The sequence below is a fragment of the Lampetra fluviatilis genome, chromosome 10, assembly GCF_964198595.1.
Source record: "Lampetra fluviatilis chromosome 10, kcLamFluv1.1, whole genome shotgun sequence".
NCBI classification, from domain to species: Eukaryota; Metazoa; Chordata; class Hyperoartia; order Petromyzontiformes; family Petromyzontidae; genus Lampetra; species Lampetra fluviatilis.
In genome coordinates, this window is record NC_136284.1 from 763,782 (window position 1) to 777,874 (window position 14,093).

Below are 14,093 nucleotides of genomic sequence, written 5' to 3' on the forward strand. Positions count from 1 at the left end.
TGGCAATATTTATCGTTTACGGTTTAATAGGGACACGAGTTCCTTCCAGATAGAGGTTACAGCACCACCAGCATGTGTGTGCACTGTGTGCACTGTAAGCATCTGTTATTATCAGCTAAACACCGATAAGGTGAACACAAAACACATGCAGATAAAGTGGCAGGGACACAGTACCACCGTACCGTGACACCAACCGCAACAACCACCGCACAACCACCAACCATTCCAGCGCAGCAACAACAACCACCCCACTTCACCACCGCCACACTGCTCAACCACCCCTCCGCTATAAATGTCACTCATCCCTGCCGCCTTAACCGGCAGCACCGGTCAACCGATCGATCAATTCCTTGATGTAAAATGAAGCACAACCCCGCTGCAATGTGACATCTCTTTTGTGAGTGAGACCGGGCAGCTCATGGAATGAGAGATTTACAAAATCATCAGGTGGAATGCATGGCGGTGGGGCCGGCTAGGTTTACACGGCCACGGGGATATGGCGCCACACAGTAACGAGTGATGGGGCCGTGCGAACAATGACGCGGCTCGGGTGGCCGTGGAGAGCGAATCTGTTTGGCATGAGGACTCCTGGCCAACATGCACAGCCAAGTTAAAGTGAAAACAAAGGTAAAAAGTCAAAGTGTTTTGTGCTAAAATGAACAATGGGGCGGTACTCACCTCCTGTTCACAGCTCTGGGCCAGGAGGAAATTCCTCATTACCATGACAGGGGCAAGTCTATCCATAGGACAACCACTTGCAGTTGACTCCACCACAAAGTAGTCCTCATTTTATCGACCCCTGAGGGAGGGATGATGGGCTGAGTCAACCCCTAAACAGGATTTGAACTCGTAACCTCACGACTGCGAGCCGCCCGCTTGACCGCTGGGCCACCTATTCACGTTAAAGTTCATTTATTTAGTTTAACGGGGCGACACCTCAAGAGTCCAGGACAGTCTCATTTGCAAGAGTGCCCTGGGTCACCGTCGCGACAAAAGCTGCAGTAATGCTGCGGGAAATATTACATTGCAAACTGAACCAAATTTAAAATTCATTCCAACAACAATGACCACGGGCAGCACAGTAATTTGGGACAGAGAGGTGCGCCGGCCACTCACCTGGGCGCCAGCAGCCGCAGAAGAAGCAGTGGAGCCGTGAGAGCAGCGCCCTCAGTGCCGAGCCCTGCCGGTCCTCTCCCTTCTCCATGCATTCGCTAATCCACTTACTCCAAATTGTACCCTCACAGACAGCTGCGACAATGCGAACCAAATCCGGCAGATGCGATCAAGCATCGCACTGGGTGAGGGCAGGGGGGGTTCACGTTAGCCACGGAGGGATCCTACCGGCGCCACTCTATCTCATCCGGCTGTCGTGCCGCCACCCCGACGCTTCCCGCTCCCCGCGGTGAGGCCCGACCTTCCGTTCGCCCAGCGACCTCCACTGCCACCGGTTCCTTAATCGGCATTTAGAGTGAACGCTTGTATCCAGTGCTGTGCGCGCAGTTGCCCTGCGTCTCTGATGAGTGACCCGAGCCAGCGCACTGCCTCCTCCTTCATTCCTGTGCCATCGCGCGCTCGCCCTGCCTCCACGTTGTGGTACGTTCACCTATGCAAGCCAACGTCTCTGGGCTGCCAGACATGATCAACACGCCGCCACGCCAGACGGACTGGTTCTGCCGAGTGATCAGCTGCACGCCCATGTGCTGTCATGCGTGCACATGGGGATGCGGGGGGGGACAGAGGGCGGCGATGGGAGGGGGCACTTAATCCCAGCCCACGTGCGACTCCCCTGGGTCTGGGGGGGTGGGTAGGGTAAGGGCTTGCTGGCTTCGGGTGAACGGACCGAGCCGAGACCGAATCGCTATACCGGAACCAGGAGAGCGAGCGCGGAACGGCTATAAGCGACCGGATCCAGGCAGCGCCACCTCAAATCATCCACATTGCCCTACTGATGCAGGTTCGCAGAACAGCTCTAGAATGCAGAAAAAGTGGCCCAATATACACGATGAAGTGTGCCAACTAAGGAGAACGCGACCGTGCGTGTAAGCATTTTATGGACTGCGGTGCTGCAGTCCATGAAGCACTGGCTGGGCTTCCTGTGGCTGTGCCCCCCCCCCACCCCCCTCCTGGCCCAATTGCACATGCGCGCGTGGAGTGCCATCGTGGTCTTTGTACCCGCACGCCACCAAGGGCACGAGTCACATGAGCGTAGTGGTGGCGGCAGCGCAGGACAAAGGTTGGCGGCTGGGCCGATCGTTCGACCTCGACCGTGCGCACCGTGGACAAGGGGCAGCCTCGGGTGTCCCCATCGCCGACAGCCCCGCTGGGAGCCCCCACCCCCCGCCACACACTCAAGATATCATAAACGTTATCGGCTGCGAGTGGCAAGGCCTGTCTGCCGCAATCACCCTGGGCTTTAAGCAAAGTCAAAAAGTCATAGTGAAATGGAGGGTCTTCTCCCGTTTACAGTCCTGCAGAGCCAGTGTGGAAATTCCTTATTCCTATTGTGGGAGCGAGTCTATCCCTACAACAACCACTGTTGGTACCTATTTTATCGACCATTGAGGGATGATTGGCTGAGCCAACCCCCAACCAGGTTTTGAACTCTGAACCTCCTGATTGTGAGCCGTTCGTTTATTGTCTGGTCAGGTTCATTTTTAAATCCTTTATATTAAGTTCACTTGTGCGCTTGCTTGCTTGCTTACGACCGTGCAAATCTTTCGGCCGTTTTTTAACCCACTTCCCGTGATCCAATCGAGCTGACATTTTCCACACAGACTCGTTATGCGTGACAATTAATGTTCGTGAAATTTTTTTCCCAAAATTTTACACTTTTTAGGACAAAAATATTATATTTAATTACCAACTGCTTAATGGTGCCATGCAATCATCTGACCCATAGGTGGCAGCCATCTCAAGCCAGAGGACGAGAGAACTCTAGCCGCCACGCATATAAAGGATTTATAGTGAAAATTTTTGTTTTTACGGGTTATACTTGTTAAATCCTTTATATTAAGTTTTCTTGCTTGCTTGCGTGCTTGCGTGCTTGCTTACGACCGTGCAAATCTTTCGGTCGTTTTTTAACACACTTCCCGTGATCCAATCGAGCTGACATTTTCCACACAGACTCGTTGTGCGTGACAATTAATTTTCGTGAAACATTTTTTCCTAAATTTTACACTGTTTAGGGAATTTTTTAAAAATATTTAATTACCAATTGCTTAATGCTGGCAGACAATCATCTGACCCATAGGTGGCAGCCATCTCAAGCCAGAGGACGAGAGGACTCTAGCCGCCACGCATATAAAGGATTTATAGTGAAAAACTTTGTTTTTACGGGTTAATTTTTTATTCAGTTTAACTGCAGTGTGACCAGGGTCACCAAATTAATAAAAGCAATAACATTGTATAAAGTGCATCAGTAGACTTGCACACAAAGTGGTACTAAGTTTAACCCATGCAGCAGTAAGCCGCAGGTGCTGATACGCTATAGCTCTGACCTCAATTGTTCACCCAAGTTGTGTGCAATAAGCAGACTGCCGGGTGATGCGGGCTGTCGGTATGGATGCATAGGCACTTTGAGTAGTGCAACTATGAGGTTAATCATGAAAGGGCCTCGTTTAGTATTGGGGCGCACCAGCAGGGCAGGCAGTGAGTCGGGGGAAGAAGTTGTTTCTCCGAGCCCCTGGGTGAGAGTCGATTATTCGATCATCCTCATGCCCTGAAGAAAATCGAGTCTCTTTAAAGATGCTCTTTCCAATACCCAGTAGCCACACAGTGCAGGAAAACCAAGGGCAGCAGAATAATAGTAATAATAGCAATCAAGAACAATATAAAGATGGCAAGATGTTAACTACCTCGCCTGGTATACAGGAGGCTGTGGGTTCAATCCTGAACCTGACTCCTGTATATTTGGAGTTGGCATGTTCTCCCCATGGTCGCGTGGATTTTTCTCTGGTGCCTCCTGTTTTTCCCTCCACGAGATAATAAGCCACTTTATTGAACTATCATTCGTGATAGCCACATTGTTTCTGAAAAATACCTATATAGCTCAGTGGGCCTTACCTGCTAAAATAAAAATAGCGACAAAAAAGTGTACAGCATCACTCACGCTCATTGCATCTCAAAACACTGTAGAGATTGTAATGCGCGCAGTTTTGTCACTAAGGCGCGCGGTGAACCCACGGCAGCCAGAGCCGGCGCCAACAATTACCCAAGCTCTGTGCTCTATTGCGATATTTGGCCAACATCATAAACGGGTGTTGACACACAATGATGTTGTACATGCGGCTTTTCCAGAAATGTTTATAAATCCAAAGGTTGCTCACGAAAGCATTTTAAGTAGATACATGTGAAGATTAACTTTCAGGATCATCATCTCTGTGTAACCACCTATGCGCTCGTTCAGAAATATTATTTTAGAACATTTCGCTGCTAAAAATTTCCACACAATAAGCCACTTAGTTGAGCTATCATTTGTGGCTTTGTGGCCTCTGAAAAAGAGGCATAATACAGCTCAGCGGGCCTCACGTGGTGAAATAAAAATAAGAATACAAATAGTAAGGAGTGGCCACAGACTTGTTGGCAACTACCTTTTTAACCGTGCATTACAATCTCAAAGAGCGACATGGAGTCACGGCAAAATCAAGAATTCCTTGTCCTGGAGAAGGGGAGAGACAATGACAGCCTAATCAACAGGCCCATGGTAATTAACGGAAGGGAGTGACCACAGACTTGGTGGCAACAGCTCTTTCAACCATGCGTGGAGAGGTGGAGATAACGACTTGTCGTCCACATGCTTGGGTCATAAGGCGTGAAGAGAGGGGGGTGACCCCGAGACTTGATGGCAGCTGTGTTTTACAATCCTGCAATGAAATTCCCAAAGGCTACAACAGCATCCTGGAAGTAATTACAAATGCCTATTTTTCGGGATCAGGGCAGATAGAATAATACAATTAGTAAGGTGTGTCACGTTCATTACTAGTTCAGCACACCAGTGTGTTGGGAGAGTAAACCCACAACATTTACAATTCGAGTTTGACGTTCTGCCAGTAATTACAACAGCCAGCCTCATCAGGCGATGGGAGAAATCCCCTTCCTGTTAACTCAATATTCTGGGGGGTTAAAGTCGAAAAACCAATTTGTAAACATTGACTCGGAATCCACAAACTCAGCTTCTGCATCAGACTCCGATTGCTTTGCTCATAACATAGGACTTTGTCGAGCTACTGCAGAAGGCAAGGCTTGCCAACAGGACTGTGCTCAGACGTAAACTTTGCTTTATGGAATACGAGTTTATACAACTCACTGTCTAGCGGGTGCTCTTCTGCACGCTTTGAGCTGAACGCACCCTACATTAAGTGCGTTGTTGTTGTTGACAATGCTTGGGTCTAGAGGCCCTCCCCTGCTCTTGTATTGAGCTGGTAATTGCACACAGCTTCGAACCCCACCCAATAAGTATTAACTCGCTGCTTTTGAGCAAAAATGCTCCTTGTCAAGACTCGCATGTCCAGCGCAAGGTGACCCTGGTGGGGTCACCATCAAGGGTGTGTGATGTTTAACCGAGTGTCACCAAGGAATCTCCGTGTGTGACACTGGGAGCGCGACGGCCGTCCATCAACACAGCACTGGGGGCAAGTGGCCGGGTGCAAGCGGCCGGGTGCAGCCTTAATAGGTGATTGTGGTCCTTGTGCATCAGAGAGAGAGACACTGGTGGCTCACTAAGACATCACTGGTTTACACACACAAGGTATTTCACGTAGAGGAGGCGGAGATCTGGCCTGGCTGGCAGGGCTCAGTCACATTGCGTTCATTCGTGTTGGGCAGGCGTTTTGTTTTTCTCTCCTGTATCGTGCGCTTCGTAACAAGCGTAGCGCAGAATGTTATCCTGAGATACTGGTTGATACACTGACGTTGTTCAAACACTTAGATTAAAAGTGTCTTCAGTGTTGGAGTGGCTTTTTAGGAGTCCACATGTTATGTTACCTAATTCCTTACCCGCAGTCTGTATCCTGATGGCGAGGTCTGACAATTGATACAAATGGCAAAACCTCGATAACGAGGCCACGATAATGCTTTAATTGTATTACCACAAAGCGGTCTTGGTGTTGGATCAGAGACACATAATGTTTTGGCGGTAGCCACTGTTAATGGCTTGACCAGACACGCAATATAATGATCATTGTTTATCAGTCAGTGACTTAATAACTCCAGGGTATTAAACACACACGCACACACGCACACACGCACTATACGCAACAACAGCCGCCATTCAACACTAAGTGGCCGTGAGATCACCACAGGCTCTCGTTCCAGGCGAGGTGCATTTTTTAACCATGCAAAGTGACAAAACGTGGACTGGCAAGAGGTTTAATGACTTAATGATATCAAAACAAAGACAAAGATCCTCCTTATAGCCTTAATACACTGTTGGGGAAAGTGCTGTTAGGGAGACAAAGGCGGTCGGGTATGGTGCTGGCAACCCACCCCCTGGTGTACCATGCCAGCCTTCCTAGGTGCTCGCTAACAGCACTTGCCCCAACAGTCTGTTAAGGCTATATAGAGATCTTTGTCTTTTGTCTTGCCGCTAATTAACTGCACACTTAGGGCAGGCACCTGCAAGCAACGTGTGTTTCTTCATGTGCGGTAAGTGTTACATTTGGGGCTGAAAATAACTCAGCTCTTAACACGGGAGTCAATGGGAATACGAGCATCGTTTTCGCTTAATGAGCTATTTTGGCTGATCGTATCTTGCTCGTTAAGCGAGACGCGCCTGAAATTGCTTTGGAAAAACACACGATGGGAGGGAATTACAAAGTGGTAGTGCGAGGGAAGAAGCAGAGAAAAGCATTGTGAGCTGCAGTGTTGGCGAGCGAGTGGGTGAGTATTTTCAAATGCGGCGTGCTGGTTGAACGCAGTGTGGTGAGACTGACATACTCGAGTGCTCAACACGGGTGGCAGAATCAACAGGTCAAGTGAACAGCCACAGTGCTAGGAGGCGATAGCAGAGTGAAAGAGGAGGCGGACCCTGGGAACCTCGAGCGCTCATCCAAGCAAGCTCACCCCTCCTGCAGTTCCCCCGCCCCTCCAGCCCACTCACCAGGGGGGGGGGGCGGTGTCAGGGCTGGCACAGGTCCACGAGCGCCACCACACGGCCCCCCCCGCCCCCCCTAATCTCTCCTCCTGCACCGGGCGCTCCATCTCGCCCATCCACGAGGCAGGCAACACGCTGCCGCCGCTCAGATAGGGTGACGGCTCTGCCCAGCAGGGACCAGATCCTCGTAAGAGTGAGAGCTCGTGCTATTTTATTTATTCATTGCCATTATTCTTGTTTACAGAAGAAAGCCTCACTGAGTCTCGTGACTCTTTTTTCAGGAGGGTCCTGCCAAGTCTTCTACGTTGGGGGCAATGATTGCTCTGAATAATTTGAGTAAGAGGCAGGTAATAAAAAAAAACATTATGATCCGCAACACTGACACACAATGGTCCTAAATATTGCGATGGACGTCATGGGATGTTGAACGTCCACTGTGAAACAGAGGGCACGTGTTTTTACAGTTAATGTACCTGCAGTATTAATCACGCACGGCTGCTCGATTCGAACCATAAACAACTGCAACAAATGGCGAGCGCGCTAACTCTGGGCCATGTCACCGCTCCGGACAAAGAGTTGACAGACAATGCCTTCGTAGAGTCCCCTGCATAACCACACTATGGGCATTACACGGTCACAAACTCCTCTGCAGATGAAGATGGTGACCTTTAGGCTCGGGTAAGTATTTTCCCTGCTGAAGTGCAGAATATACAACTTGTTAAACCTCTACACTGTAGGTCGAAGCAGCCACCACCACACTGCAGATAACAGCAACCATCACCACACTGCAGGTCACAGCAACCACCACAACACTACAGGTCACAACAACCACAGCAACACTGCAGGTCACAACAACTACCACAACACTGCAGGTCACAACAACCACCACCATCACACTGCAGGTCACAACAACCACCACAATACTGCAGGTCACAACAACCACCACCACACTGCAGGTCACAACAACCACCACCACACTGCAGGTCACAACAACCACCACAACACTGCAGGTCACAACAACCACCACAACACTGCAGGTCACAACAACCACCACAACACTACAGGTCACAGCAACCACCACAACACTGCAGGTCACAGCAACCACCACAACACTGCAGGTCACAAAAACCACCACAACACTGCAGGTCACAGCAACCACCACAACACTGCCGGTCACAACAACCACCACCACACTGCAGGTCACAACAACCACCACCACACTGCAGGTCACAGCAACCACCACAACACTGCAGGTCACAACAACCACCACCACACTGCAGGTCACAATAACCACCACCACCACACTGCAGGTCACAACAACCACCACCACACTGCAGGTCACAACAACCACCACCACACTGCAGGTCACAACAACCACTACCACACTGCAGGTCACAACAACCACCACCACACTGCAGGTCACAACAACCACCACCACACTGCAGGTCACAACAACCACCACAACACTGCAGGTCACAGCCACCACCACCACACTGCAGGTCACAACAACCACCACCACCACACTGCAGGTCACAACAACCACCACAACACTGCAGGTCACAGCCACCACCACAACACTGCAGGTCACAGCCACCACCACAACACTGCAGGTCACAACAACCACCACCACCACACTGCAGGTCACAACAACCACCACAACACTACAGGTCACAACAACCACCACAAAACTGCAGGTCACAACAACCACCACAACATTACAGGTCACAGCAACCACCACAACACTGCAGGTCACAACAACCACCACCACACTGCAGGTCACAACAACCACCACCACACTGCAGGTCACAACAACCACCACCACCACCACACTGCAGGTCACAACAACCACCACAACACTGCAGGTCACAGCCACCACCACACTGCAGGTCACAACAACCACCACAACACTGCAGGTCACAGCCACCACCACACTGCAGGTCACAACAACCACCACAACACTGCAGGTCACAACAACCACCACAACACTGCAGGTCACAGCCACCACCACACTGCAGGTCACAACAACCACCACAACACTGCAGGTCACAGCAACCACCACAACACTGCAGGTCACAACAACCACCACAACACTGCAGGTCACAACAACCACCACAACACTGCAGGTCACAGTCACCACCACAACACTGCAGGTCACAACAACCACCACCACACTGCAGGTCACAGCCACCACAACACTGCAGGTCACAACAACCACCACAACACTGCAGGTCACAGCAACCACCACAACACTGCAGGTCACAGCCACCACCACACTGCAGGTCACAACAACCACCACAACACTGCAGGTCACAGCAACCACCACAACACTGCAGGTCACAGCAACCACCACCACACTGCAGGTCACAGCAACCACCACCACACTGCAGGTCACAGCCACCACCACACTACAGGTCACAACAACCACCACAACACTGCAGGTCACAACAACCACCACAACACTGCAGGTCACAGCAACCACCACAACACTGCAGGTCACAGCAGCCACCACCACACTGCAGGTCACAGCAACCACCACCACACTGCAGGTCACATACAACCACCACCACACTGCAGGTCACAACAACCACCACCACCACCACCACCACACTGCAGGTCACAGCCACCACCACGACACTGCAGGTCACAGCCACCACCACAACAATGCAGGTCACAACAACCACCACAACACTGCAGGTCACAACAACCACCACCACCACCACACTGCAGGTCACAGCCACCACCACAACACTGCAGGTCACAGCCACCACCACCACCACACTGCAGGTCACAGCCAACACCACAACACTGCAGGTCACAACAACCACCACAACACTGCAGGTCACAACAACCACCACAACACTACAGGTCACAGCAACCACCACAACACTGCAGGTCACAGCCAACACCACAACACTGCAGGTCACAGCCAACACCACAACACTGCAGGTCACAACAACCACCACAACACTGCAGGTCACAGCCAACACCACAACACTGCAGGTCACAACAACCACCACAACACTGCAGGTCACAACAACCACCACAACACTGCAGGTCACAGCCACCACCACAACACTGCAGGTCACAACAACCACCACAACACTGCAGGTCACAACAACCACCACAACACTGCAGGTCACAACAACCACCACAACACTGCAGGTCACAGCCAACACCACAACACTGCAGGTCACAGCAACCACCACAACACTGCAGGTCACAACAACCACCACAACACTGCAGGTCACAGCCACCACCACCACACTACAGGTCACAACAACCACCACCACACTGCAGGTCACAGCCACCACCACAACACTGCAGGTCACAACAACCACCACAACACTGCAGGTCACAGCCACCACCACCACACTACAGGTCACAACAACCACCACAACACTGCAGGTCACAGCCACCACCACCACACTACAGGTCACAACAACCACCACAACACTGCAGGTCACAACAACCACCACCACACTGCAGGTCACAGCCACCACCACAACACTGCAGGTCACAACAACCACCACACTGCAGGTCACAGCCACCACCACCACACTGCAGGTCACAACCACCACCACAACACTGCAGGTCACAACAACCACCACAACACTGCAGGTCACAACAACCACCACAACACTACAGGTGACGACACTTCTCTCTCTGCTTCCTCTCTCGAACCGCTCCACTCTAGAATTCCCTGTCAATGTTTCTTTACCAAGTTTCCATAATACCCTGACTCAATTTATGATACGTGTTAATATTACAACTGTATATGTGTTATTAATCATTTTTGTGCACCGTTTTCGATGTCTTCTTTAACGTGGTTGCTTTTCATCTGATTTATTGTAGTACTCAAGTTTTCATGTTGTTGCTTTTCTCATTTTGGTGACCCTAGCTCCCTCTAGGAAAATGAGAATCTCTTATGGTCTCTCGAATTCTCACCTGGACAAACAAAATCAACTGAAACGTGTTAAGAGACAGCAATTGCTCTCCTTGTTTACAAACAAATGTGGTTTGTAACAAGACACGCAGGTGTGCAGCAGGGGTGGAAGATGGCAGCCTTCACGCGGCCCACGCTGTTAAGTGAGTACTCATGACGAATGCCATCAAAGTGGCGACTGAACATCGATCTCCTCGTCTCCAGAACAACAACACGAGCCACGCCAATGGCCCCTCTTCAGGGCCAAACAATACGCGCCAGATAGGTCCTGGGACAAGGAGCCTCCAAACGAACATTGAGAGACTCTCCCGGCAAAGTGCGAGTATCTCTTGAACGTAATGAAAACGTGTAACATTGATGTGCTGACACTCCAAAAGATCCACGTCTTGGATGTCCTACATGGCAGTTCCTATCACATCCCAGGATACCTCACGACGAGCCATTACCACCAGAAATATGGCTTGGCCATATATGTGAAGAACACATCAAAGAGTTCTACGCCTTCTCACCAATTAAAAAAGAAGCCACCTACACCACCAGAATGAAGATAGGGGGACTGCAATGTGTAAAAGCCAATTATAAAAAATGGCTAAAAGGCAGTGCACCCAAGTGCACCAATCCTAGCCCTATACGTTGGTGACTTTAACAGCCACCATACTATATTGGGCTATGCAGTAGATCAGGCTGACGGCGAAGACCTCACTGACTAGATGCCTGCCGAAGATCTGCACTTGGTTTTCTATCCCATGCACTCTGCTCACTGGCAACGTGATTACAACCCAGCACTCACCATCGTTTCCAAATATCAAAGTGGGAGCACACTTCACTCATACTCCCAAGCTTCCCCAAAAGTCAACAGAGACCTATCATCACCCACATCGGCATCGAAATCCCCGCGATTGTGTCAAAACGATTATCAATATGGAACCTGGCCAAAGCTGACTGGGACCACGACAAGGAGGTCATAGAAAGAGTGGCGAGTAGAATTGCCGTGACACCGGAATGTTATCACCGTTTTGTTGGCCTCCTTACTGCAGCTGCTAAGAAGAGCATTCCCCGAGGCTTCCGGAAAAAATCCACTACCTGCTAGACAAAAGAGACTCAGGACCTGCTCCGACAGTACAACCAGTCGGGCAGCCCACAGGTTGTTAGAGTCTTTAGACTCAGCCAGACGTCAGCGGTGAATTGAGTGCGTTGAAGGCCCTGGACTTCACAAACTCCAGCCGCCGTGCCTGGGCCCTACTACGACATCTGGGTACTGCTAACCCAACAGAATACCGGACCGCAAGAGTCCTGCCCAACTCTATAGCCTCCAAACTAGTGAAGAACACAAAAGGACCACTCGATATGAACATCAAGCGAGAGATCTATCGCAAATTACACCAGATATTGGCCTCAATTTCTTCACAAGACCCCACTGCCATCAGCAGAGGAAGTGAGGGAAGGGTCTGGCTGAAATGAAGAAAGGTAAGGCTGCTGGCAGACATGGTATCCCCCCAGAATTCCTCTATCACTACAGTCCTCATGGACACCCGATGGCTAGCAAACCTGTACACCAAAACCATGAAAACCAGATGCATCTCAATAGCATGGCAGGAGGCAATGGTCATTGCAAAACCCAAACCGGGCAAGCCAACCAATAACGCGGGAAGCTATAGGCCGATATCACTCCTGTGCACGACCTAGAAACTCGTGGAATCCATCATCCTCTGGAGAATTATCCCCCTTGTCGAGTCAGTGATCCCTGAAGAACAAGCAGGATTCCGGCCTGGACGTAGCTCCTGTGACCAAGTTTTGGCGATGCACAATAAGGTCGGATTTAAGAAGAAATCCAAGACTGGTGCAGTCTTTGTGGACTTGTCATCGGCCTATGGCACAGTCTGGATCAAGGGCTTGATGTTGAAGCTCGCAAGGACCATTCCTTGCCTCAAACAATATGCCTAATATGGAAAATGCTGAGCAATAGGCGACTGCATGTCTATGTAGGTGACAAAGCCAGCTCACTCCGGTTCCTCAACTGTGGATTACCACAAGATTCGGTACCCGCGCCAATGCTCTTCAATGTCTCTATGAGAGAAATTGCCACCAACCGGGTCACATCAATTTGTTAATGCGGATTACCTTGCCCTGGCAAGCCAAGCACCCACTTTAAATGACATGGAATCTACTCTGAACCAAACACCATGGGGGAATATTTTTGGAAATGGGAGGCTGAAGCAAAGCAAAGTCCCCACAAAATAACAGTCACTGCATTACGTCTTGATAATAGGAGCACCAAGCACACTCTAAAAGTTACTGACCTTCTGCGGCAACACTGTGCGACACGACCCCACTTCAAACTAACTTGGAGTGAAGCTGGACCATACGCGAACCTTCCATGACCACCTTAAAAAGGTAGCTGCCAAGACCAAAACACGGGTCAACCTGGTCCAGAAACTCGCAAGCACAAACTGGGGAGCATCAGCATAAGTGCTACGAACATTAACGATGTCCCTTGTGTACTCTGTAGCCGAGTACTGTGCACCGGTATGGACCAGAAGTAGCCACACTCGACTTGTTGATGTCCAACTAAACACTGCAATGCCATGTACCACTGGAAGCCTCAAGTCAACCCCAACACCGTGGGCTGTCCGTGCTATCACACATCTCTCCCCCACCCATCCATCACAATGCTGCAACACTCCAGGAAGTCCTGCAAATCGAAGAAAACAGTCGCCTTCCCATTCATCAGGACCTCAATAACCATGCGCTTAACCTTCAACAATGCGAATTCAACCCCAATGAAGCTTGGATAGATAATTGGAGTTCAAAAGAATTCACAAGCAAACACCTTGTGAAAGAACCAACGCAGACAATCCTTGGATTTGATATTCTACAAAGCTCATGGTCCACCCTAAACCTGATGCACCAATGGAAAATTAAAAACTCTCCGGTGTACGACTGTGGTCATCCAGAACAGACCATACAACAACATATAATGACGCAATGCCCGAACCACAAATATGAAGGAGACATAACACAGTGATACACTACTCCGCTGCTCCTGATGTGGTTGTCTGG

At 50.2% G+C, this 14,093-nt stretch overlaps 1 protein-coding gene across 7 annotated transcripts in view; it reads right to left on the reverse strand.

Annotated features, from left to right (window-relative positions):
• Window positions 1-14,093, reverse strand: part of LOC144934390 (triple functional domain protein-like) — a 100,185-nt gene that overhangs the window by 29,879 nt on the left and 56,213 nt on the right. The window lies entirely within an intron of this gene.